This window comes from Chinchilla lanigera, unplaced genomic scaffold, assembly GCF_000276665.1.
Source record: "Chinchilla lanigera isolate Chin_1 unplaced genomic scaffold, ChiLan1.0 scaffold00066, whole genome shotgun sequence".
Taxonomy (NCBI): Eukaryota; Metazoa; Chordata; class Mammalia; order Rodentia; family Chinchillidae; genus Chinchilla; species Chinchilla lanigera.
Genome location: NW_004955467.1, coordinates 7,045,686 through 7,072,167, shown reverse-complemented (window position 1 = coordinate 7,072,167; position 26,482 = coordinate 7,045,686). Strand labels below are relative to the sequence as shown.

The window sequence follows — 26,482 nt, the reverse complement described above, 5'->3', positions numbered from 1 at the left end:
TCACCTCCAGAAAATATCCTGACATTGTAACTTCAAATTAGGCATCAAGGCACATTTCAACATTGGCTACCAAAGGCAGGGCAGGTGCTGTCAACAACACACACCAGGACACCCTCCCAGGGGACAGTGTCAATGCAGGGAGAGGCAGAGGACCAGCTTTTGGGAGAACACATGAACAGTGTGGGAAACAGCCTCATCCCAGAGAGGTGGAAGTGAATTCTTTCTGCTTTGAGATGAATAAATGTTCAGGTTCCCATGGCAACAAAGTATGCTCTATGTCGTCCATACCTGTAATGGTGTGACTCACAGGTTTGGCATTGCACTAGCCCATCCAAACTCATTAGCTCATCAGCCTAGAATGTGTGCATTCCAGCGCTGATTGTATCTGGGAGACAAATGGGGTCTAAGTGCATTCCTCTGAGGCTCTGAGCATCAGGGTAGACCGCCTTCCTTTTCAAAAGGCAGTCCCAACCCCTGGCACGGTCACCAGTATGAGTCTGCTGTATGGGGACTGGGTCGTCTGGGCTCTCTGCATAGGAGAGGGAATGGTAACAGAGTTGGGGTAGGATAGAGAATTTAAACATGACACGAAAAGGGAATAAACTTGGAATGCACAAGTTGTTAAAATCACGGGGAACTGCTCAGACAAAAGCTTGTTAATAAATCCTGAAGAGTGGCGTGTGGAAGAAATACTCCTGCTGGAAGAATAATCCACAGGTCCTGGTGTGGGCTCGGTACAATCTCAGACTCACTTAGGCCCAGTCACACATCACCGAAGTAGATAGAGCAAAGGAGTCCTAGCCAGACTCCCTACAGAGCCATCTGCTACAAGTGCATTCTGGGTAGTTAAGGACTCAGAAGAGAGCCAAAGTAGGGGCCGTAAGAGCCACGGTGCAGATGCCAAAGCATCCAGTGTTCCCTCCAAGAGAAAGAGGTCCAGACGCTGTGCGGTCCCAGCAGACCAACCTGGAAGCCTCCTACATTACTGAATGATTCTGTCAATTTCTCAAAAGACTTTTATTGGACATTGGCAGATCAGATACTGTAAGAGTCCATGAAATCCAGAGCTTACATGAAATAGTATTTTTTTTCCCTTCCAAGGAAAGGCAAAACCTGTGCTACCAATCAGTAACTCAGGAATTAATAAAATGAACAACCAAAAACAACAAAACAACCTCAGGTATGCGCAGGGGAAAACCTAAAGATTATCAGAGAGGGAGTGAAAGTAAAGGGATTGCCCACTGGCCAGGTTTCAGAGTGAGGTCAACGCAGCCTGCCTCGCACAGCCCAGTGCATCAATTCCCCTTCCTGAAGATAAGATAACTGATGAAGAACTGCATCAGGATTTTCTTCTGAGGATAATTCACAACAGCATTTATCATGGGAGGTCTTACTCTGGAGGATGGGATGTGCTTTGTCCTAGCTCAGCAAAGAGCTTGTAAGCTTCTGGGACACAGAGGCCAAGTTTTCCGTGTGCCTGTGTTTCTAAAGGAGCTCAGCAGACACTCCTGCGTGCCAGTCAGGAAAGGCAGAGTCACTGAGGGAGCAAGCCAACTGTGAACACTTTCTGTAGGCTGCGCGTCTTCCTTATTACCAAGGACCGGCTGCAACACAGCCAGGCTGCAACCACTGGGCCCTGAAATACAGACCACAACAGAGTCCTGAGGAACTATTAATATTTTGGACCTATGTATCAAAGAGAAAAGAAAGCAGTGATGAATTCTAAGGCACTAAAACCCCACGGTCTCTAAGAATCCCCCATTTTAAAAAACTGGAAATAAGGACACCTATCGAGTTTTTGAGGTGTTAAACTTGGGAAGGAGGCACAGCCTGTGTACCCTGGAGTGGAGAAGGCAGCAAAGAGGGTCTCTGGACACCCACCCTGGCATCAACCAGAGCAGACCCACGCTCCCTCAAATGTACATTGGGGTGCAACACATAATTTCAGTATATATAGGTTGACTATCCAAAATGCTTGCAAAAAGTGTTTTAGACTTTGGATTTTTTTCAGATTTTCAAATATTTGCATACATGTAACAAGATATATCTTGGGGACCCTAAACAAGTCTAAACATGAAATTCATTTATGTTTAACACATATCATATGCAAACAGCCTGAAGGTAATTTGATACAATACTCCCAATACTTTGTACACGAAACTAAGTTTCATGGTGTGGAATTTTCTACTTGCGACATCACGCTGGTGCATGACAATGTTCAGCTTGTGGAACATTTTTGGATTTCTGGTTTTTTGGACTAGTGATTTTAACAACTCTAAAAAGGGAGAAAATGCAATTGACACTTTGAAAAACACAGAGATGAATAAGCCAGCTAGCACACCTGTGGCTCTGGTAGGGCCACAAAGAGACGGGCTGTGAGGAGGTTTCAGGAGCTATGGATCAGTAGCTAGCAGTGGGGAGAAGACCGCAAGTGGCCTGGCCCCGGGCACCCTCCTCCTTGCTCTAACATCCCACTCTCTCAGTCTCAAAGCACAGGCGACAATGGTATTTATTTATTTATTTGGATGTTTTGTTTTGTTTTGTTTTGTTTGAGATAGGATCTTGCTATAGCGCAGGCTGGCCTTGCACTCACTATATAGTCCTGGTCTTGAACTCATAGCAATCCTCCTGCCTCTGCCTCCAGGATGTTGCGATTACAGGTGTGCATCCCACACCCAGCTAACAAAGCGTTCAGAAAAAGGGGATCCAGAGTCCCCACATAACGTGCCTTGGCCACTCCCTGGTTCTCCTTACACCGTGCAGGTCAGGGCTAGAGAGGTGACTCCACGCGGCACTAATCACTGGGCATCTGTTTACAAGCCTCAGCTCAGAGATCTGAATGGACTCAAAGTAAAACCTCACACAGCCTGGTGTCTTTAACAGGGAAATAAATCATCCTTAATTACGCGGGGCATGCTGCCATGCTGCCCTATTTCTGGACTGCTTGCTTCCCATGCTGGAAGGGAAGGGGAAATGCAGAGTGCACACAAAGCTCAGGGCAGGGATTAAATTCACAGGTCCTAAATCTGGGTAGGGAACGGCAGGTAGGTGAGGAGGGCTCAGACCAAAACCCAGCATCTCTGAAACTATTAGGATTAGACAGGAGGGGGCTGGGCATGTGGCTCAGTGGTAGAGTGCTTGCCTTGCATGCACAAGGCACTGGGTTCGATCCCCAGCACCACCAAAAGAAAAAAAAAGATTAGACAGGCAATCAGAGGACAGTTCTATGCTATGTCTCCCCTAATCCAACCACCCAGAGTTCAAAATTAAGCGAAGAGAAAAAAAAAAAAAAAAAAAAACCAAGCATGGTGGCACACTCCTGTAATTCCAACACTCGGAAGGCTGAGGCAGGAGGACTGCTGTGAGTTTGAGACCAGCCTGGGTTACATAAGCGAGTTCAAGACCAGTCTGCACTACACAGGCATACCCGGTCTCAAAAAAAGGAAAAATTAAAAAGATGAGGACTGGATGAGTTACGGCCTCCTTATTCCAATCTTCCACATAAGATGTGGGTCTCAAATTTGGCAAAAAACATCACAGCTAGCACAAAACAAGAAAGTCCTCTCAGTGTCCTCACGATAAATTAAGCCACCTTTTCAGGGGAAGTACAACCATTCCCATCTAAAATCAAAAGACATTCCTCCTAAAGGTTTAAAGAACAGAGTGGGGTTTTTTCAGTCTTTAAAGATAAATTTCATAGGCTCTTTGAGCCCTCAATTTGAAGTAAGTCTCAGTATCAGGGATGGAACCTAGGACCTTGCCACTGAGCTATCTCTAGTCCTTTATTAAATCTTTCATTTTTAATTTTGAGACAGGATCTCTTACTAAATTGCTATGTTGCCCAGGTAGGGCTCAAACATGCAGTCCTCCTGCCGCAGTCTTCCAGAGTGCCGGGACAAAAGATTAATTGTGTGTTAAGTGAATTTTACTTCAGTTAAAAGAAAAAAAACTATGTCACACCCCAACTGAAAACTCTGCAATGGACATTGTCCTTCCTCAGAGAAAAGTCCCATGTCTACAGGTCCTGAAGGGCAATCTTAGAAGTGGTTGTTACAAGAGAAAAAAAGATTAAAAAGGGAAAAGCGGAGATCAAACACCTATAATCCACGGTTGGAATTGTAGTGCATTTCTCCCAAGCCTTCTCTGTGTTCCTTACACAAATATAGCTGTTGCTAAGATTTGATGTTAAATGATGCCTTCTTTTCCACCAATTATTATGTATTTGAGCAAGTGATTACAACCTCTCACTTATACCCTATGCTGTCCAGTGACTCCCCTAAACTTGGAGGGCAGTCAGTGCTGTCTTAGAAAAGGCCCATCAAGATCCCATTCTGGCACAGGAAGCAGAGAAAAGAGAGCACAGCCTTGGCCCACGCACGAAGTGGAGGGCACGTGTGAGACCGCTGCAGCCCCATCCCTCTTCCAAGCCAGAGAAGGGAGCCTAAAACAGCAGCCAGGGACGCAAGAAGACTACGACCCAGGGAGCTGGGGTTGCAGGTTGCTAATCACTGACCTAAGGCAATGACTCCAAGATCGGCAGCTCTTGCTTCCCAGACACTCAAGCCAGTCCTGGCAGGCACTGCACTGCAACATCCTGCCTGTACCCACCTTCCAAGTGGGGATAATGCACCTGGCATCTCACTGAATGCACAGCTGGGTCACTCCTAAACGACAGGGGCTCGGCTGCCAGGGAGCTCGAGGTCACAACACTGACACAAAGTTGTAAGAATTCAAGTTTTACAAGCGTAAGCTCAGAGCTCTGGGTCCGAATAGTATCCTAGCTCTGCGCTTGGGCCAGCCACGGGAGCTGTCCAGATCTTTTTAATGGGGATGCTAAAAACCTACCTCCTGTCGACATGAACAGAATTTGATAAAATAGCGAGTTAAAGGGCTTTGTGAGCACCATCTGGGCATAGCAAGATGCAGAAGATGCCGTTTGTCACCTCGTGTGTGCTTTTCTTTTTTCTTTTTTTTTTTTTTTGTCTTTCTTCTTTTTGGCAGTATTGGGGATTGGCCTTCACACTGAACTATATCCCCATCCTTTTAAAAACTCTTTTATTGTGAGACAGGGTCTCACTAAATCAGTTTCCCCAGCTGGGGTCAAACCTGCGGTCCTCCTACCTCAGTCTCCCAGACTGCTGCCTTATTTTCCTTCATCTCCATTTCTGCCAGTGTGGCTTTGACCTCCAGCCACTCAGCTGATCTGTCCTCCAAGATCACCTGGGACCCCAAGAAGGCCACATGCAAAATCATCTTCTCAATCTTAAGAGCAGGGCTCTGCAACCACACCACCTCGGTTCAAGTTCCAGCGGTACTACTCTCTGGCTGTGTGACTCTGGGCAAACTACTTAACATCTCTGTGCCTTGGTTTCATATGCACAGGATGATAGGAGTACCTGCTGTACAATCCTGTTGTGGAGACTGTGGTGACAAGTTTGAGGAGTGTAAGAGTGTAATTACACCTGCACATAAGCTACTGATATATATTAGTGTTTCCTGGTGTGTTTTTAGAACTTTCTCCTATTAGACAATATAATACACACCCCCAAACTGTACAAAATATAAATAAGTAGGTAAATAAGTATAAACACTTAATTTTTCCATCGCAGAACTAAATGCTGTCCTGACTTTCCTAAAATCAGTTTTATCTCTTATGTATATAACCCTAAATACAATAAGTTTCAATTTTGCATGTTTTTGAGCTTTATCTTAATTTAGCCATCCTGGGATTTTTTAGTTTTGCTTCTTTCTCTCAATAACCTGTAAGACTGATCTGTGTGACTGTGTGCACTTCTGATTTCTATGTTTTTCTGTTTTTTGGTTTTTTTTTTTTCACTGACTAGGATCCCACTGTGTGAGCAGAACATAATTTATTTCTCCATTATGCTGCTCATGGGTGACTGGGTTGTTTCTATCTTGTTGCTATTATGAACTACGCTGCTATGAAGACTGCCTTAAGTCCAGTTTCTGCAGTTACAGTTTATTTACAGTAAAAGGCATCCTCTGAATAGACAGTAGGGTGGCTCTGGCAAATGGAACCCAGCACTGTCACTGTGATACCTCTGTCCACGTGTCCCAGCTCCTCTCTGCAGCACAAACCCCTCACACGTGCTCTCTTCGTTTGGAAGACGAAGGGTTCTGCAAAGTACCCTCCTCCCTCTGCTTCCTGCTCATCCTCATCCTCATCCTGTTCCAGTGCATCCAAGTGTGTGCTCCACACCCCTAATTCTCACCAAGGTTCCTCATCTGCTCCTTTTCTGGCATCCCTAAGGTCACCCTCAAGTCTGCGTGAAGACCCTGACAGTTTCATAAACTACATTCGATCTGAGAATCATAACCCACTGACACCACAGATTCCATACATCCAAACCAAAATTCTATTTGCCACATATATATACAGTCTTCCATATATACAGCCCCTAGAAGCCCAAACCGAAGCTCAAATCTTTGTTCTTCTATTTATCAAGTTTCCTACAGTCAACCACTTCCCAAGGAAGTCCTCTCTATTCAACAGCCAAAATCTCTCCAGCTTTAGTCCCACACACATGAATCCCCCTAACACTAAACAGCCCCTCTTCTGTTGGCCAAAAGGGGTCCATTTGATTGACCTGTGATGATGGGCTTCACAATGCATGCAACCACAACCCCAGCTCCTGCAAAGACCTACAACACTTTTGCTGAACCAGCAGTCAATCTGTTGCTTTCTCCTCCTTAACACTCCCCTATATCCCTCCTATAGCGATGGCACCCCATTTTCCTATGGAGAGCCTCACTTCTCTATTCGCAGGTATAGATTACACGGCTCAGACTTCTGACCCAAGGCTAGAGCCCATTGCTCAACCAATGGGCCCACTCCACCCCTCACCTACAGCAGCTGATTCCCAAGGGTCACCCAAGCCAATGGGATTTAACCTTGGGACTTTATGGGGAGAGCAGCTCTCTTTCGCTGAGGCCTCAAGCAGAAAAGAAGCCAGTCTGGAGTTGTCAATCTTCAACCTGAAGGCTGTCTAATGGGGGTGGGGGCTGATGCAGCTCAAGTGAGATAGAACACTGCATACCATCATTGAAATGCATCCAATAGCCACATGGTCTATGGATCCCTTACCAGAGTCCCAAACACTCCCTTTTCTGCTTAAACCGTACAGAGCTGGTTTTCCAATATTTGCATTAGAAAGGATCCCATCAAAGGCTTCAACTCCCCGCTCATCCTCTCAAGCTGACCTAAACCTATGCCAGGCCGGACAGCTTCTAAGTCAGAGACTGAACAAATAGCAACAAAAACACTCTAGCAAGCTGCCTTATTTCATCCCCACGCATTCCTCTGACACCTCTGCGCCTCAGCTCAGGCTAAGCCCTCAGTGTGGGCTGCCTCCCCTCTCTGGGCTCTGGGAACCCTGTTCTTTCTTTTAGGGCCTCCTGCTCTGTGAAGTCTCCACCCTCTGAGCATAACACCCTGAACTCACTTACCCCAGCTGGCTGTTTTCAACTGGTCTCCCCCAGTAAGACTGCGGGCTACAATGGCAGTGGTTGGGGCCACTGCCAGTCATCTCTGGAGCTTACCCAGGAGGTCACTCCATACTTCTGCAACTGCGAGGGAGGAAGACGGCACAGAAGAAGCAATGCTCTCCCATCTGGGGCTTCTTGGTCCCTCGGGGCACTGCCACATACAGACTTTAAACATGGCCATGTTCCTGGGGCAAAGATGAACAGCGGCACCAAGGAGAGGACCTGAGGCATACAGTTTGCCTCCGAAAACCAAGACAATCAGAACACATGGGCTGTGTCAGCCAGGTGATACTCTCAAGGGGCACAGGTTCAAGTCCTAAGCCAGGGCCTCCAGGAGCTCTGTGGGCTCCCTTCCAGGCTTCACTGCTTTAACAAACCCATGGCCTCCAAACCGTAAAAACCCATTAGGGTTCCATGTTTTCATTTGAGATCTATAGGCAAGCACTCCAAAGATATACCGGCCAGGCCACAGGGGGAGGGTAAAAAAATACAAGGGGACTCCTTTTGTGTGAAAGACCCCGAGGTGCCCCCAAACTCCTGGTCCACCCACTGTACCTGTCCACTGCATCCTGTCCCTCCTTCTTCTCCCCAGAAAACTCCCAAGGGTGTCTGGACAACCAGAGGACATGGAATGAAGAATGATCTGGGCCATAAGGGGTGCGTGAGGAGTGCGGTCGCTGACTGCCCACGAAAACAGGAGGTTTGACTGATGTCAAAGTCACTTCTAGCCACAACTGCCCCCATACCTGCACACAGGTGGCAGCTTTAGTGACAGCTGCCCCTTAGTGACCTTTGCGCCCAGATGTTTATTCTGCACTCACCACATAGAAAGAACAGTAGGACGTAAGGTGACGGTGGCTTGGGGTGACCCAGGCACCACGCAGAAAAGGAGCCTTTGTTTGCCACGGGTGCACCAGGCCTTCTTGTCCCAGTGGCCCAGAGGGTAGAAGAAGGGAATAAGGCAGGATTATACCTTGTAGCAGGCATGACAGGGATAGCAGGTGGGGCAAGAGTCAGCCAGACACTCACCCATCTCCTGCTGAACACAGATAATCAAACTCAGTTAACTGAGTGGCCAAGTGTGGAGGCAAGAGATGGAAGCCTGATGCCCACCTCCCCATTAACCAATTCCAAGACCTTCTTTCTCTAAGCCTTGTCTCTTCATCCTCTTGTGAAACAAGGCTGCTGGATTTGATGATCTGCTGGGAGTGCACCCTATGAGTCAAGCAAGTGCAGAGGGAGGAGGGGACACACCCACCCAACCCTGCCCTTGTTTACCAAACAGCACTTGCTCCACTGGCCCAGCGCAGAGCTCTACGTGTTCCTCTGGAGCTGAAGCTCCAGAACAGGTTCCACATGGCTCAGCCAGGCATCCACCAGCAACGCTGAGGTCTGCAGCTTTGCCTGCGGCTGGCTGCCATCCAAGCAGGCAGAGACCTTACAAGCCTCTCTCTCCAGGAAGAAGTTTAAATACGGTCACAGTGCTAAGTGATCTTTCCACTGCCCTTTCCCCTGTCTGTGGCCAAAGTTAGCTGCCTACCCCTGCACTAGAGATACTGGAAGGGAAGAGAGAATGAATTGAGCTTTGTGTGTGTGTGTGTGTGTGTGTGTGTGTGTGTGTGTCTGTGTAGTGCTGGCGTTGAACCCAGGGCCTTGGCAAGTGCTCTACCACTAAATTACATCCCCAGACTTTTTTCTTTTTTTAATTTTTATTTTGAGACAAAGTCCTGCTAAGTTGCCTAGACTGGTCTCAAACTCACGGTCTGCCTGCCTCAGCCTCCTGATTAGCTGGGATGACAGACAAATGTGCTTCTTAATATCCCACCACCACAACGTATTTTTTGTAGGGGTTAGGACAGACACTGGATACAACAGATGAGGCACACTACACAGTGGGCAAGAGACCCATCCCCAGCAGGGCATAGCCACTTACAGCAATGCAAAGACATCTACACACAATAGTTCCATGTGAATAGGACCCTGACTCTCCAGGGCCTTGTGAGATGAGTCACCCTAGGTACACCATGGAAGAAGCAATGCTCTTCCATCTGGGGCTTCTTGGTGCTCAGCGTGCCAGTCCTTAGATTCCCTTGCTCAGGCCACCTAGTTACACGCTTGCCAACCTAACACACCCCAAACCTGTGAGCTCCATTAGTCAATTTCCTCTCAGTCTCACTGGACTCTGCATCAGGCTCCATCTCTTACTCCACAGCATAAAATGGGGAGACTGCAGGGCAGGACTCTCCCCTCCTGCTGAGTCTGAGCAGTACTGGAGCTTATTGGTCCAGCTCCTTAGCATCGACATAGGAGATCAAGAATGGAAGGAGAGAAATGGGGAGGTTGAAATCCCTCTAGTCCCTTCCTTGTTAGGAGTTCTAAAGGCTCCCGAGGAGGAAATGGAAACTGGGCTAAAGGGACTTGACAGAGTGGTTTGGGTTTAAAGGAGAGTTGAAATGAGAAGTGTATACAGTTCCTTTCAACCTGGATATTTTGTGGGTGATTTCATTGTATTTCTGGCCTGCCAGGCAACTTTGTGTCCTGCTTAGCACACAGGATCAAACACTTGTATCAGACACTTAATGGTCTGTACCTGTCTGCTTTGGTTTCTTCCTCTTTCTTCCTTCCTAATATCCACATGGATACCACCACAAGCACTCTCTCACACACACGCACACTGAACACCACTTCCGGGGGCCTTTTCCTCAGCCCTCGTGCTGCTGGTCTCCTCCCAAGTTCTCCTTCCGCTCCTGGAGACTTCTCCCTCTCCTGTGACACTGACTGTTCAGCTTCCTTCCCTGCCTAAGACCTGACCCAAGTGACTATCAAGGGTTCCACTAGCTTCACAGCTCACCAGTTACCATTTTCCTTCCTGCAATAAACCAGCTCTGACTTCCGGTTGGGTAGCACTCTTGCTTCTTCCGCAGTCCTAGGAGTGAGGATCAGGCTGACCCCACCTCCTAACCATGCCACCTCAGCTCCACTTGAAATGTGCCAAGTGAGTTTCTTGCTTCCTTTTGTGCTTTTACCTTTCTTTCTCTTTCTTTTCCTTTGTGGTCTCTTTTTTCTCTCCTTCCTTTCTTCCTCCCTTTCAAATTACTGATAGGTTTTAGAATCTTTCTAAATATGCTTCTAAACTAAAAGCCAAGAGACGAAAACCTCTGATGATGCCATCTTTGCCTCTTCTATTAGCCATTTATTGCTACATAACAAATTAGCCCAAAACCTAATGGCTTAACAAGTTGTTTCCATCTCAGTTTCTGGGACCAGGTGTCTGGGCGGCTTTCCCAGACCTGGATTCTTACTCAGGTCTCTCACAGGACTGCATTCAAGATGGCAGCCAGGGCTGCAGCCCCGCAAAGCTCCATGGGAGGAGAATCTGCTTCCAAGCCCACTGAGGTGGCTGCTGACAGACCTTAGCCCCTGGTGGCTGCTGAAGCACTAGTTTCTTGCTGCATGAGAATCTCCCTAGGACAGCTCACAATATGGAAGCAGGCAGGAAGGCAAACGAGAAGGAACAAGGGCTATTTTTTTGAGATGGGGCTCTCACTATGTTGCCACTCCTGAGCTCAAGTGATCTTTCTGCTTCAGCATCCAGAGTAGCTAGAACTGCAAGCATACAGTACAGTATTATGCCCAGCTCAAAAAGAATTGAAAGTGGGGTTGAAACGCATCTTACTATATTTCCCAGGCTGGACTAGAATTCCTGAGTTCAAATATTTCTCCTGCTTCAACTTCTTAAGTAGCTGGAACTACAGGCATGCACCACCAAAGGGACACAAGGACCATTTCGTAATCTTGCTCAGAAGTGCCACCTCACCACTTCTGTGGTTATAAGCAAATCACCAACTCCTGCCTACACTCTAGAGGAATGGATTACACAAAGGACCTACCAGGGCTTGGGGTATGTCTAGCATGCAGGAGGCAAGAATCATTGGGGGTCATTTTTGAGGCTACCGACCACATCCCTAGAAGAAGTCAAGTCTATAGACATACCTGTGGCTTTTCACTTATGAGGGTCAATAAATACCTTTGCCCACACTAGTCTGTTTTATTTTTTTCTTTCATTTCATTTGAGTGTATGTGTGTGTTTGTGTGTGTGTGTGTGTGTGTGTGTATGTGTTTGTGTGTGTACTGGGGACTGAACACAGGGCCTTTGCATTGAGCTACCTCCCTTTTTTATTCATTTTATTTTGAAACAGGCTCCTGCAAAGTCACTAAATTGCCTGGGCTGGTCCCACTTCAGCCTCCCAGACTTTTCGGATTGCAGGTGTGGGCCACTACGCCCAGCTATCCCGCACATTTTTGTTGTTGCTGTTATTGAGCCATTTTGGCTTTGGGCTGCTACCATTTAAAACCAAGGGCCAGTAGACTTACCATAACTCCTCCGTGTTACAGCCAGCACCCACTCTTCCAGATACTCCTGCACATTTCTTGCAAGGTGTTAGCCCTTGACTTCATGAGTTTTGGCAACTGAGTAAGATACAAACTGATTTTACAAACTGACCTTCAAGTTTCCAATATTACTGTTCTAGCCCTGCTCCTGACCAGACTGCATGTTCAAGAGACCCTACCCTCTGCACTGCCTTCTTTGCAATTTTCTAAGGGACCTAGGACTGGCAGAACCATATGAACATCCTCCTCCCCAGGTTTGAATGTTCCCTTCCTTCATGATCTTATGCATACAGTAGACCAGATGTCCCAAGAAGCTCTGACTGTGCTTCTAGGGTCATCTTAGAATGTGTGAAGATCCAGAGGGCAGTCTGGTGAGCAGACTGACCCTGCTGATACCACATCTCTTCGGTGGGACTACACAAGACTGAGCAGCTAGAATGACCATGGAATGCTGACTTCAAGTCACTCAATTTGTTTACAGGCAGGAGCCCACATGCTAGACAAAAGCCTTGCCTCCACCCCATCTTGGCCATCTACTCCCCTACCTGTCCCTTTGACCTGGTATTTTAAACACTGCTTCTCACACTTGAGTGAACATCAGAATCTCCAGGGAAGCTTTCAAAAAGTAGAGTACCTAAGATCCATCCCACAACAATCACAGGTTTCCCTAGGCACTTCTAGTATTGAGAAGACCTGCTTTAAATGGATGGTCACAAATCTCAAGTAGACACCCAACACCTGCTACTCTGCCCTACATGCAAGTAACTGAGCCAATAACAAGACGTATCTTGGACACCATGTTAGGAAGTAGGTGTCTTCTGAAGAAGTGCTGTGAAGTCTGGCTGCTCAAAGTGGGGCTCAGGGTTCAGCTGCACCACTTGGGAGCTGGTCAGAAACGCAGACTGCATTTTAACAAATCCCCCGTGATTCATGTACAGATTCAAGTTTGAGAAACATGGTTCAAGCCACCTAGCAATTACAGTTACCCAGTGGGTTTGTTTTTCGTTTTTCAAAACAATCATTTCATGTGATACCTTTGCCTAATCCCTCACTTAGAAAGACAGCAACACCCCAACAGTAACTGCTTCTTGACCTACTGCTCAGATTCCATTCTACCCACTGAGCACCTAGACTCTCAGCTTCTCTCTCATCACAGTGGCTAGAGTGGCCTCCTCCTAAGGTGACCAACCAGGGCTTGGGGTGTGCCTGGCATGCGTGAGGCCCTCTGGTCCACCCATGGTGCCACAGGACAAAACAGAAACCAACCAAACAAAGCCACCTATCTGCTTTCAACCTATCTGTATATAACACCTTTTCAAAAAATCACAGAAACATATATACCCTTGAATCCCAGTCTTTCAGATCCTGTCTTATTCCTTTGCTGTTGCTCGCAGCAAAAAAAAAAAATTCACCAAATGTATTCCAAGTAGTCATGGCTTCCACTTTCTCACCTCTAATTCTCTCCTACACGCTCCACTGAGCCTGGTCTCCTCAGTGATTCAATGACTGGCCTCCATGTTGTCCCTAAATTCAAGGACACTTGTAGTGTCCCAGGCCAGCCAGTAGCCTTCAACATTTCTTCACTCTGGAAACCATGACTTCTCTTGTCTTCTGGGGCATCTTATGTGTTTTCTCAAGTAGTTTCCTCTCTGGAACTTACTCCTGGGCTTCACCTTATGTCACAGGGCCCCTGGGCTCTCTCCTCCTTTTCTACCTACTCACAATCTTTGATGACCTCCCCTGACTCAGAGCTTTGTACATCTTCTGTTCCTCAGTCCTGACCTTTCCCAGTTCTCCAGACCCATGGCCACCTGGTTTCTTCTCACATCTACATGAATGCTCAGGAGGAATCTAACAAAGCTAACAAAGCACTTGTTTTCCTGAAACAAAGCAAAACCTGCTCTCCATGCCCTGATTTAATAAATACCCATCCTGTTTCTTAAGTTCCAAATCTAGGATCATCAAGTCCTCCTCCCTTACATATCCAATTCCCTCAAACGCCTGTCATGTCTATCTCTGGAACTTATCCAATACCCATCCACATTTCTCCTTTCCAGGGCTGTCACCCCACTCCCAAGGCACCATCAACATTCTTTGATATGATTATAATCTCCCGGTTCTACTTTTCATCCCCTACAATTCATTCTCCACATGGCAGCCAAAGTAAAATTGTAAAACATTAATCTGAGAACCGAGCTGGGGATATAGCTCAGTGGTACAAGTGCCTGCCTGGCAAGCACAAGGTCCTGAGTTTGATTCTTGGTACCAAAAAAAAAAAAAAAAAAAAAAAACTGAGACTTGGACACAGTGGACCTATAATCGCACTACTTGGTGAGGCTGAGGCAGGAGAATGTTGTGGGCCCAGAAAGTCTGAGGCAAGCTTACGCATTAAAGTGAGACTCCATTTTCCACTCTACTCCCCAGCAACAACAACAAAAAAAAAATAAAAACACACAAAAAAAAACCCCACAAAATTCAATCAGATCATACTAACCTTCAAGCTAACATCATCCAAAGACTATACTACTCTTAAGAATAAATATCCAAACTATTTACCCCAACTCAACAAGCAATGAAATCTACATCTAGCTCTGTGCTATCGGACACAGGAGATGGTAGGCACATGCAGCTATTTAAAGTTAAAACTAATTCAAACTCGAAATATAAAATGTCAGTTTTTCCATTTCACCAGCCCCAGTGCAAGTGCTCAACAGCTACACGGGGCCAGAGGCTGCACGCTGGATCACGCACAGAGAACATTTTCATCAGGGCTGAAGTCCTCTTGGACCACACTGCTCCAGTTCCTTGCATAAAGCAAATTCAATGCTGCCTTATGCACTTCTACTACTAGCATCTCTGCCTTCAGCGCTGTCCCGTCTCTTCCCATGGCCAGCTCCTCCCCGGCATCCAGACATCTGCTTAAATGTCACCTGCTCAGCGAGGCCTTTCCTGGGCACTCACTCTAAAGAAGCCACCCAGTCACTCCCAATCCCAAGAGCCTGGGAACCCTCCAGAGCACTTACCACCAGCTAATGCTTTTCTTGTTTATTTGTGTTTATTGCTTATTGCCTAACCCTGCCACGCTATGCCACCCCACCCCAAAGCATACTTAGGAGATTTGGGAACTTGATCTTACTCACCACTGCATTCCAACTCCTCGGCCTGCGCCCACGGAGCAAGCTGCCTGACACACTCTGCTCCTTGTGTGTTGATGGATTGTTAGACCCGTGTCCTGTTTGTATTTCCTCCTGAATCTCTCACAGCCATCAACTGTTTTCTCACTGCTCCTGCCACCGAGTGTGGCCTCCCTCACTCCACCCCAACAGTGCCACATGCAGAACACTACCTCTTCTCGCTAGTCACCTGTGCAAACATTAGCAGGTCACTCCTGGTAACATTCATCTTGTCAGATCAGTTCCCTGCATCTAGGTCTTCTTGTCCCAAATGGCCTCCATGTCCCCAAAGGTGGCATGCTTACCTTGGCGCTGCTGGTAAGACCTTTCCCTCGGCTTTGAGCACTTGCCCTACTTCTCTCTCGGCGAAGCCACACCTCCTCCAGCCTTCCAGGTGTGGTTCAGGTGGCAGCACCTCTGCAGACACTGGCCCCTCCTTGGATCCTCCCCCATTACTTCCTGTCTGCAGCCTGGCTTTCACACTAACTCGCCGCCCACACGCAGATGCACAGATCACCCCTGAGAGCGCACTTAACAGCAACAGTTCTCAAACTTCACTGAGGATCAGAATCTCCTGGAGAGCTAACAGAGAACACACAGGTCCAGGCTCCCTGGAGTCTGGGGCCTTTCCAAGTTTCCCATGTTCCCTAGGTGATTCTGACGCTCAGCAAATTTGAGAACCACTGTTGTAGAACATCAGCCACTGTTTGAGAACATCCGTCCTTCAACGTGAGTGGACAGCTTCTGCCCAGGACCACTAACCCAGAAACAGGGAGCGACGGTCTGGTTCATAACTTTCTCTCGCATGAACTTGCTCTTCTTCAATTACTGAAAAGTACTGTCTGTGATGCGTGAAGAATGCACCCCAAACACATCCACATCTTAATGACCAGAAGCTATAAATGTTACCTTATTTGGCAAAAGGGACTTTCATGAGGTGCATTAAATTAGGGATCTGACATGGGGAGTTACACTGGGTTAACAGGCAGGTCCCAAATGCAATCACCAGGGTCCTTCGAAGAGGAAGACAGGAAGATCAAGGGTGGCACACGTGTAATCCCTTCTACTCAGGAAGCTGAGGCAGGAAGGTCCCAAGTTCAAGCTCAGCATGGTCAACTTAGCAAGATCCTGGGGTTTAGACCTGGGGTGCCCCCCAGTTCTCATGTGTGGAAGGTGACTGGCTCATGAGGGCACTGTGCTCGCTGGTGGATCCCGCCACTGAGCTGGACAGGTGAGTGTGCTGTCAGGAAGCAGGGTCTGGTCAGAAGAGGTGAGCCTCTAGGAGTGACCTGGAGGGGTGGGTCTCCCAGCTTGGCTCCTCCCCTCGCTCTCTGCCTCCTGGCCACTATAAGTGAGCAGCCCTGCCTCCTCAGCAGGCCTTTCCACCACCCTGGTTCTGTGTTTGAGCCAGAAGATTGCAGATTGCAACTTCTGAAACTGTGAGACAAATAAATAAATGTCTCCTTGAAGCCGGAGTACCACGTCTCAGGGACCGAGGGATTAAGACACCGAGGTTCAACACCTAGAGCTAGGGCCGGGGGTGGTCAAAGTGAGAAGAAGCCAGTACAAGAAGGGAAACAGGGAGAAAAGCCACAGGATGGGGCACCATGAGCCACGCGTCCAACAGATACAAAAGGAAAGGAACGGTATTTTCCCCGAGCCTGCACAGACCCACGCCTTCACTTTTTAGCCTCGTAAGATTTATTTCAGACTTCAGATCCTTGGGACTCCGAGTCAAGAAAGGTGTTGCATTGGTCACTAAGTTTGTGGCTTTTTCCCAGCAGCAGTGGGAAGCTCACACGCCTCTCCTGCTATCTCTAACACTGCAAGGTGAATGTCTAGGTATCCGAGGGTCACGATTTATACTGACGTCATGTGTCTGTATTTAACCCGGGTACTGCAAATCAGCACCGAATGCTCATTTGGACAGAGCCAATCTGCTTGGTCACTGTGTCCGCAAAGCCCAGCTCAGGGCCAATGATATATATACCAGAGGATATCGAAGTTGCTCAAGGGATGCCCACCTTCCAAGTAGGAATGTGGATCCTCCTTGGGCTTGGCAGCCTCATCCTAATCATGTTTACAGTAGGGAAAATAAGTTCCCAAATGAGGTCACTGAGCTTGGCTACCCTCAGGAAGAACGGCAGTTGTATCTTGACTTAGAGGAAACCCAGGCCAGACATCCTCTGCTCCTGGGGCTCTTTTCCTCTTATTCCTATCCTAAAGAGCACAGCTGAAAACTACATGGTCCAATATAGTAGACACGGGGCACAGAGAGTTGTTTAAATGTATATTAATTCAAATTAAATTAAACGAAAGACTCAGTCACTCTAGCCACGTCCCAAGTGCTCCCTAGGCCTCTCTGTTGAGTAGCAGGAGTGCAGAATGTTTCCATCTTTGTAGAAAGTTTGATGGAATAGCTTGGGGTATCTCTGCAGGCATTCTTAGCTCCAGGTCCACCTGCAGCCCCTGACCAGAATATCTCAGGGAAAGAGAAACGCTAACACCACACCCTTTTCCACCTTGGAATTCACTCTTGAGAGTGGGTCCTGAGACAGCTAGGAGTGGCATCCAGAGGCATCTGGCTTTGCACTGGACAGACTGTATCTCTGGAGTGTAAGAAGCAGAAGAAACAGAGCGGACACTATAAAATACGAGCTAGGACTGTGCAGGGGCGAGGCGGGCAGATGGAGTTTAGAAAGGGGGAAGTAGGGAAAGATAAGGGAGTCACATGTAGGAAACACATCAGCATTATCAGCAGGAAAAATACTCAGATGTTGAAAAGGAGGCCTACCTTGAGACCCAAGAGTGTGTCAAACAACCCACCAGCTTTCAAGGGGCACAACTAACCACACGGAGGACAAAAAGGGGTAGGGCTCCCAAGGGTCGTCAGGACCCAGGCAAGAGCCATCCACTTGCTGCCCTGTGGCAGGCAACAGTAGTGTGGGGGAGACACGGTAGACCACTCCAACAGAGAGCAAACGCAACTGTGACTTTTCCAAGCCACAGTTTTAAAATCCGAACACACTAAGTTGGTAAAGCTGTGGAAAAATAGACATCACCGCCCGCTGTGCAAGAGTATACCAAAAATTAGAGTATACCAAAGATTAGTTCAAGAGTATACCAAACCTGTCTCGTTGGAGGCAATGAGGCCATTCCCATCAAAATTACACACACAGAGTCTAGGGTCCAGCCAGTCAGCCTCAGGAATTTACCCTTCAAGAGACATCCACCCACATGTGACACATATATGGATGTTCATGGTTATCCTCATCAGCTACAGGCAGAAGTAATGCGAAAAGATCAGAAGCAATCTGCCATTGGTGAAATGAGTCAGGAAGGCCTCAAACAGGAGGACTTTATGAACTAAACTCCTAGATATATTATACAGTGTAAAAATAGCAGCAGTTGGGCTGGGGGATGTGGCTTGGTGGTACACTGGTTGCCCAGCATGCTTCAGGCTCTGGGTTCCAGCCCCAGCCTTACAAATGAATGCATAAATAAACATGAACAGCAGCAGAAGCAAAGTGCAGAGAATAGGGGGAACACCGGTATTGAGGAAATTAATACTTGAGCTAAGGGAAATGAAAGGACACACACATTTGTAAATCCCCACATTATTTCTGGAAGCACCCACAAGAAAGTGGTAACTTGTTTGTCTCTAGGGAAGAGAAGGGACAGAGGAAAGACAGGGCTGGGAGGGAGGCCAACTTCTCATTTTGTGTTCTATGGCAACTTTCAAATATCAAGCCTGAGCATATATTACTTATTCATTAAGTATAAAATGAACAAAAGAGATACAGACAAGCCCCAGCTTAGGCTGATCTGCCCAGTGATTTTTTGGCTTTACCATGGTGTGAGTGTGATATGCATTCTGAGCAAATCATACTTGGAACTCTGAATTTTGATATTTTTCTAGACTAAGTGAAAGGCAGTATGATCCTCTATCTCATGCTAGGCAACAGCAGCAGAAGCAAGACCCAGCTCCCAATTACTCTGCCATCACAAGGGGAAACTGACACAAGGGTGTGCTGAGATGCTCAGCTAGAATGCTTGGTAGGCCATATACAATATACAGACTTTTGACATAATGGTATTTTCAACTTACAATGGGGTTCACCAAGATTCAATCCCATTTTATGTCCAGGCACAACTAAAAGTTTACAATGCAACCTAAACACTTCTCTCCACTGATGATACAATCTGTCAGGGGCACACCAGCCCTACGCTTCCAGGATGCCATGAGTACAGGGCTCCCTTGCTTTGCTCAGAGTGTATCTTTCCTTGTCACTCGGGGTATCTAATAGGAAGTCCCAGATACCTGGCCCTCAGTTAATTTAGACTGTAATCGAACTTTGGAAAAAAGCAAGGAATGTGTCTCCCTACCCTAAGGCCCAGCTTCAGGGTCCTATTTCTGACTCAGGTAGACACCACAGTGGTCACTTGAAGGCAAATCAGACATCACCACCACTGAATGATCCCCTGCCAGCTTCTCACTCCAGGGAAGAAAATAAAAGCAAGTCTCATCGTTGCCTTCTGATAGTCACTATGGACACCAGGCACTGGCCTGCACCAGGGCTGCCTCCAGTATGCCACCCCCACAACACCATAGCAACAAAGGTAATATTATTGTTCTAAATAGAGGAAGAGGAACACCACACCACACACACACACACACACACACACACACAGTGTCATGTGACAGCTTTCAAAACTACAAAGATAGATTTTTCTACACCCTACTACTGCCTATCACTTCCTGACACAAGGCTGCTTCAGTGGGAAGTCACAGGCTCAGGGAAATTACCACTTCACACCATCACAAGATGCGTGCCCTTCACAGGAAACTGGCAGGGAACCGAGCCCCCAGCAAGCTGGAAATGCGGGCTATCTCTCCGCTCCATGTCCACCTTCAGGGCAGGGAGAGCAGCAGGCCTGAGGCAGCTTTAGGCCAGACAGGCTCGGGGGCAGAGCTCCAAGCTGCCCCCCGCCGTCTGTGTGGCTTTCTGGCTGGCTGCCTCCTCTGCGCCAGACCAAGCTGGGCACTGGGGTTTCGGTGGTTGCAGCAATGAGCCACACACTAATCTCCAGACCTAAATGTGGAAAGCATTAACCCAAATGAAAAGACATAAATCAGGAGAGGAGTTTACGGCAGGGAGGAAAACAGCTCTTCTTGGAGATCGAGAGCCAGGCTGTTGCACAAGAGCTGAGTGAGTCACCAGCCGGTGGAGGGAAGGACCAGCGGGGAGGCAGGCAGGGGAGCCCCAGCGGGACTGAGGGTGTACAACCGAGTGGCATGGTACAAAAACTCAGCGGTAGGCTCCTCACAAAGCAACCTCATCAGTCTGAAAGAGAGTGGGGGACAAAATGTCACCTCCCCCAACTCAGGAGCGCCTCAAAACCTCTCCTCACTCTGCCGACCACCAACCGGTCACCTTCTGCAGCCACAGCTGCACCCCCAGAAGCTGTCCTGTGCCTCCTCGGCTGTGTGTCAAGGATTCCCTTGGGGTCTCCAAGCCTGAGGTGCCCAGAGTAAATGGCCCCACTTTTCACCTGTTCTCAGGGCTGTTCCTTATCTCTTCTTCCTCTCCTTAGAAACACCCCATCCTCCCCACAAGCTGCTCTTGACAAGATGACCCCTCCGCCTCTCTGTGCCTTGTCCCTACAGAGAACCCCACACCTTCTCGCCAACTTACTCCAGCATGAAAGACTCCAAACCTCTGGCTTCCGTGTCAGTTTCAAGGAAGGACCTGCTGCGAGCAGTGAGGCACACTATCCCTTTAAGTGGAGCCCCCAGATAGATCACTCCACTGGGAGTAAAACAACAGGAGCCCTGAAACCTGCAGGCCCTGGGAACTGGCTGAGCAACCTGCAAACTCTCTCAGGCTCACTCACTTCTCCAGGTCATCTCCATCGTACACTAATGAAACGAAGCTGGGTTTAGAGACTAACTAGGTCCCTTAGAATCTGCCGATGACCACCTGGAAGAAACAGACAAAACGAAACAGCTATCTCCTCTTGTCGCCAGCAGACATGTCCCAAATCCCCAGTGAAGGCTTGAAACTGCAGACAGTACCGAACATCATATACACAGCCATCGCTCGGTACCTGTGGGGGATTAGTTCCAGGATGGCCCTCGGACACCAAAACCCGCAGGTGCTCAAATCCCTCTTACAATGTGTTGCAGTATCTGCGTATAACCCAAGCTCTTTAAATCATCTCTAGCTCACTTCCAGTCCCTAACACAATTCACACAATACTGTGTAAATAGTTGTTATGCTGTATTGTTAGGGAATAATGACAGCGGAAAAAAGTCTGTATGTGCTCAGCATGGATGGATTCTTCTTTTCTGAACATTTCTGATCACCTTGTGGGCCACTACGAGAGCTTCCTCAGCTATGGCTCTACCAACCTGGGAGCCATCAAGGTGGCCTAATCAGAAGCATGATATGACCAGCCTCATCATTTAAGAACAAATTGGAGGGCCAGGGATATAGCTCAATGGCACAAGTGTCTGCTCGGCAAGCACAAGGTCCTGAGCTCGATTCCCAGTATTAAAAAAAAAAAGAACAAACTGGGGCCAAAGAGGTAACCATAGTAATCCTAGCACATCAGGATCGTGACCATGGTTCTACCTGGGGTGAGAGAGGTGAGGAGTGGTGGGATTTTTTCAAAGTATATAAAAGAAGCAATCTGTTTTTCCCAAATACATGACAAGAAGAGTCAGTTTTTGAGAGTTTTCACAAAAGGCTGGAATCACTGATTTGTAATACTATGAACTAAGGAGGGCAGCAGTGGCCCTGAGCTGGAAGCAGAGCTCAAGCGTGGAGTAGTTTTAAACAGGCTGTGCAGAATCGTCAAGTGTGCAGCTAGAAACATGACTCATGGGGCTGAGAATTTGGTTCACACTTCACCCTGAGGGTAACAAGAAGAGGTGTGGAGACAGCTGCGACCACCACAGATTAAAGCTGCTGAGCGGGGTCCCCAGTTGCAAGACAAGACAATAGAGTCTGAGTAAACAGGGATTCCACCTCAACCTCCTGTTGCTCAACCAGGCATTCCTCCAATTCTCCCAGCCCACGGGGTGGGAACGGAGCTGTGGGGACAGGGCGGGAACCGGGAATGCAGTCTGACCACAGGCTCCAAAATCCTGAGCTGGGAACAGCTCCACTCACTACCTGTCAACCTCGGGGCCTGCACCTGTGGCTCACGGCTCTACCAGGTGATTGTGGAGCGCTCTTTTGTCTCTGAGCTGCCATGAGGTACTGAGGCAATCCAGCTTCAAAACCAAGGAGGCTGTGACGACAGTGCAGGGCCCAGGCAGGCGGCCAGACTATCCGGGCACCTCTCAGGGGAGGTCGATCTTCCCCTCTCCCTGGACACCAGCACAAGGGGACTCCCAGAGGCAGGTGGCACCACCTAAGTGCTGTCCAGCACTTTCATTTCCCCAGTCATTTGACAAATTTTTATGAAGGGCCTATCAGGCACTGTTTATAGGTATCTGGAGGGCTGGGGGTGTAGCTCAGTGATAGAGCACTTGCCTGGCATGTGTGAGGCCCCGGGTTGCATCCTCAGTATTGCCAAAAGATTTAAAAAAATTTTAAAGTCTAAGTATTTAAGACTTGTCAGCAAGCAAAAATAGAAGAAAAACTCTTTGCCTTCAAGGCATGTGTGTTCCAGCGTGAGATGGGAGCAGGCTGGGAGGGCAGACAATACACACAACAAATACGCCAACAATAAAGAATGCTAGAAGGGGCCAGAGATATAGCTCAGTGGCATAAGCGCTTGCCTGGCAAGCCTGAGGTCATGAGTTCAATTCCCAGTACAAAAAAAAAAAGAAGGCTAGAAGGGGCTAGAACAAGGTAAGGGGAATCTGGGGGGTGGTAGCAATTTTAAATAGTTCAGAGACATCCCCATTGCATTTCAGGTCACAGTTGAAGATCTTTCTAGCTCTTCTGTCCACTTTATTTATTTATTCCTTCATCTGATGGTTACTGAGTGCTCACCGCGGGCCTGGCCCAGGCCCTCTCCACTCTCACGGAGCTGACCCCTTATTGAGGGAGACAGAGGTTAAGATAACTAATTATGGAAGGGTTACAGCAAGCAGGAACTCCGCCTCTTGGGATTCCTGCAGATACGCCAACCACAAGGAGACATGGAACACGCGTGAAACAAGAGCTGCGGGCTCCTCCCCAGACTGTCTCTGATTCCTGGGCAAGGTCCCAGGTCTACCTCGGTGGAGGTCTCCCTCCGCTTCCCTCCACAGTGACCAGGGTGAGTGAACACTGCTCCCCTTTCGGCTACCAGCACCACAACACAGTGGTTTCTCTAGAAGCTGCGAGGACACACTTACCCCTTGACTGGCCACTGTCTCAAGGCACCTACTGGCTGTACAGCCCCTTTGACTAATGTGTCTCCTCCAGGCTGCAGACCCAGTATCTCCTGTAGAGGACCAGCCAGACTGGGCGGGCCCTTCAGGCTGCCCGCTAGACAGTCCTGAGTACCTGGCTAGGTGGATTTGACTCCTCATACCTGACTCCGCTCTCCCTCCAGGGCCATGGCTGCCTGGGGACAGAGGACAAGCAGAGGAGGATGGCACACCTAAGCACACCGGGAGGCCAAACTCATTTGGAACCTCAAGCTTCTGACCGCAAGCTCGCATTCTCTATGTGCAAGTGTTACACACCTGAGCTGCTGTGTGCAGTGCTGTGCTGTGCCGGTCCGAGGCACCCCCAGAAGATACAGCCACCACTGGATGGAGCAGCCACCGAGGGCTGGTCCAGCAACCATCTATTCTTCCCTGTGCTTTTAGATTCTCGGCCGGCCTTACCTCACCCCGTGGATTGTAGGGACTTGAGAGCAACCACAACACTGGCTGTGGAAGGCTGGGCACCACTGCTCTTCCTTCCCCTCTTACTACTGAGTCTGCCCCCAGATGGCTCTATTAGACCCAGACTCAATCCTGAAACCACTCATGGAAAGTCTGCTCTCAAAAGCATAGTGCTGATTCTCAGGGGAGCTGCTAGAAGGCCATCCTCCCAGCTTCACAGACAGGCAGCTGTGGGGGAGGAAGGAGGAATGTATAGAAAGGGCAGCGGTCCACGCCTTCCCTGACCCCTCCTCTCCTTCCCATACTTTCTCCCATTTCCTCCCTTCAAAACTGCTACATGGAAACAAAGGCCTCCTGGGTCCCCAAAGTGGGTGTGCAGATGAACCTGTGATGAGAAAAGTAACCAAGCTGAAGGGACTGAGGGGGTTCTCCATTTTTCTCTTTGGGAGATGGTGTCTCAGCCCATCATGTTGGTATGACAAAATGCCCACAGCTGGGTGATTTATGAAGGAAAGAGGTTTATATTAGCATACAGTTGTAGAAATCCAAGAGCATAGGAGGAGCACTTGCTTAGCTCCCTGAGGGTCTCATGGAGGATGGTACCACACCACAGGAGCACATGGAAAAGTGATAAAGATGCACGTGTAAGAGGCCAAAATACCAAGTGCCCTTCCAGCCTGCGCTCATGGTAACTAATCAGTCCCTTGAGATCCAACCCACTCCCACAGGACCTAACCCAGTCTCCAAGAAAAACATGAATCCATTCATGAGGGTGGTGTCCCCTCAACCTAGCGTAATTATCTCTTCAGGTCCCCCCAACTCCCAACACTCTTGCGCTGGGAATCAAACTTCAATGTCACTTTTGGTGGGGGCCAAACCATAGCAAATGGGCTAGGAAAGAACGTTCTAGGGACAGCAGCTAGTGGTTCAGAACTTGGGCTCTGGATCTAGGAATACTATATACCCATAACACCAGCTACGTGGGAAGCTGAAGCAAGAGGATTACAAATCTGAAGTCAACACAGGCAACACAGCAGATTTTCTTTTTCTCTTTCTTCCTTCCTCCCTTCCTTCCTTCTTTCCTTCCTCTTTCTTTTCTTCCTCTCCTTTCTTCCTTCCTTTCTTCCCTCCTTCCTTCCTTCGTTCCTTCCTTCCTTTTCTTTCTGACTCTGAAAAGAAATGGCCTGAATATAAACCCTGGCTCTGCTACTCACTGGCTTGGTGACACTGGGGAAATTATTTCACCTATGACTTGGTTTCTTCATATGTAAAGTGAGCATAGTCTGCTGTGAGGATTAAACAAGCAAATCAATGTCAAGTGCTTAGAACAGTGTCTGGAAATCAGTAAGTGCTATATAAATGCTCCCCAGTAGTACTAAATGTTTCTGAATCAACAGGTCCAACTGAATATATTCTATCCACCTCGGTGGCCAGGGCCCACTCACTGGTTTAGCAGCTACGGTACGCACAGGCACAGGGGCACTGAGGATCTAACGTCCGACCACTGCGGGTGCTTCTTTGTTCCTCGTCAGCCTCTCCTGGGTCCAGCCTCATTCCTCTCAACCCAGTCTCAGAAGCCCAGGAGGTTCTCAGGTGCTATTGGTGCACCCGGCAGAGTTGGGTATCCCACCCGTGATGGCTCATCTTGACTGTCAACTTGAGCGGATTGAGAAAACTGCCTGGGAAACTAATAAAGCACACTTCTGTGTGCGTCTGGGACAGCGTTTCCAGGGATGTTTGGTATGTGGGACAGGAAACGGGGAGACCCGCCTGGAATGTGAGTGGCACCATCCAATAGGGTGGGGTCCCTGGGCGTGGGGGCACACGCCTGTAGTCCCAGCACCCAGGGAGGCTGAGGCAGGAGGATCATTGTGAGTTCAAGACCAGCCTGGGCTACAGAGTGAGCTCAAGGCCAGACTGAACTGCATGCTGAGACCCTGTCTCAAAAAAGAAAAAAAAAAAGATAACATGGTGGGGCCATGATGGAACCAAAGTGGACAAGGAAGAAGCCCACTGCCTCACCATGAACCCAGAAGCAATGCAGCCAGCTGACTGTGGACTACAGTATCTGACAAGTTGTCTCTCTCAGGTATTTTATTACCTCGAAATCCACTGAGACTGACTCTTACAGGGAAAGATTTGAGAGGTGCCTGCAGCTCAGGGGACCCCTGGCACAAAGCCTCCAAATGCACATGGCGACTTGTCACCTCTTACTGAGGTCACGGAGACATGACCCCGAAGCTGGCCATGCAGAGCCACACTCACTCAAACAACAGCATCAGCACATAACCCTGGGAGGCGGCAAGAGGAGGGCGCAGGACATGGGAGAACACGGCTGACTCGCCAGCTGTGTGCTGCGCAGAGTCCCCCAGGGGACTCCTGCTCCGCCATAAACAGGGGTTGTACTGGCCACACCACCCCTCCAGATCCATCTGCAGGGAACAGTGTCTCTGAAACTCTTCACCTCAGAACCGGCCAGTTACGGTATTCTCGTCTACCCTTCCCTCCCACCGATGCTTGCAAACGCTGCTTTCTTTCTCCTTACAAAGGCAGCCACTGCCCGAGCCAAACCTTCCAGAAG

The 26,482-nt window shown here is 48.5% G+C and overlaps 1 protein-coding gene and 1 long non-coding RNA gene across 4 annotated transcripts in view; both read right to left on the bottom strand.

Moving 5' to 3' along the window:
• Gas7 (growth arrest-specific 7) overlaps nt 1–26,482 on the bottom strand; it is a gene marked incomplete at its 5' end in the record, with an annotated part of 244,231 nt that overhangs the window by 151,781 nt on the left and 65,968 nt on the right.
• LOC106150191 lies at nt 1,051–15,607 on the bottom strand. Its single transcript, XR_001236860.1, has 3 exons — nt 15,377–15,607; nt 11,881–11,976; nt 1,051–1,636 (listed from the first exon to the last, which is right to left on the bottom strand). It is a non-coding gene; the product is annotated as an uncharacterized LOC106150191 (long non-coding RNA).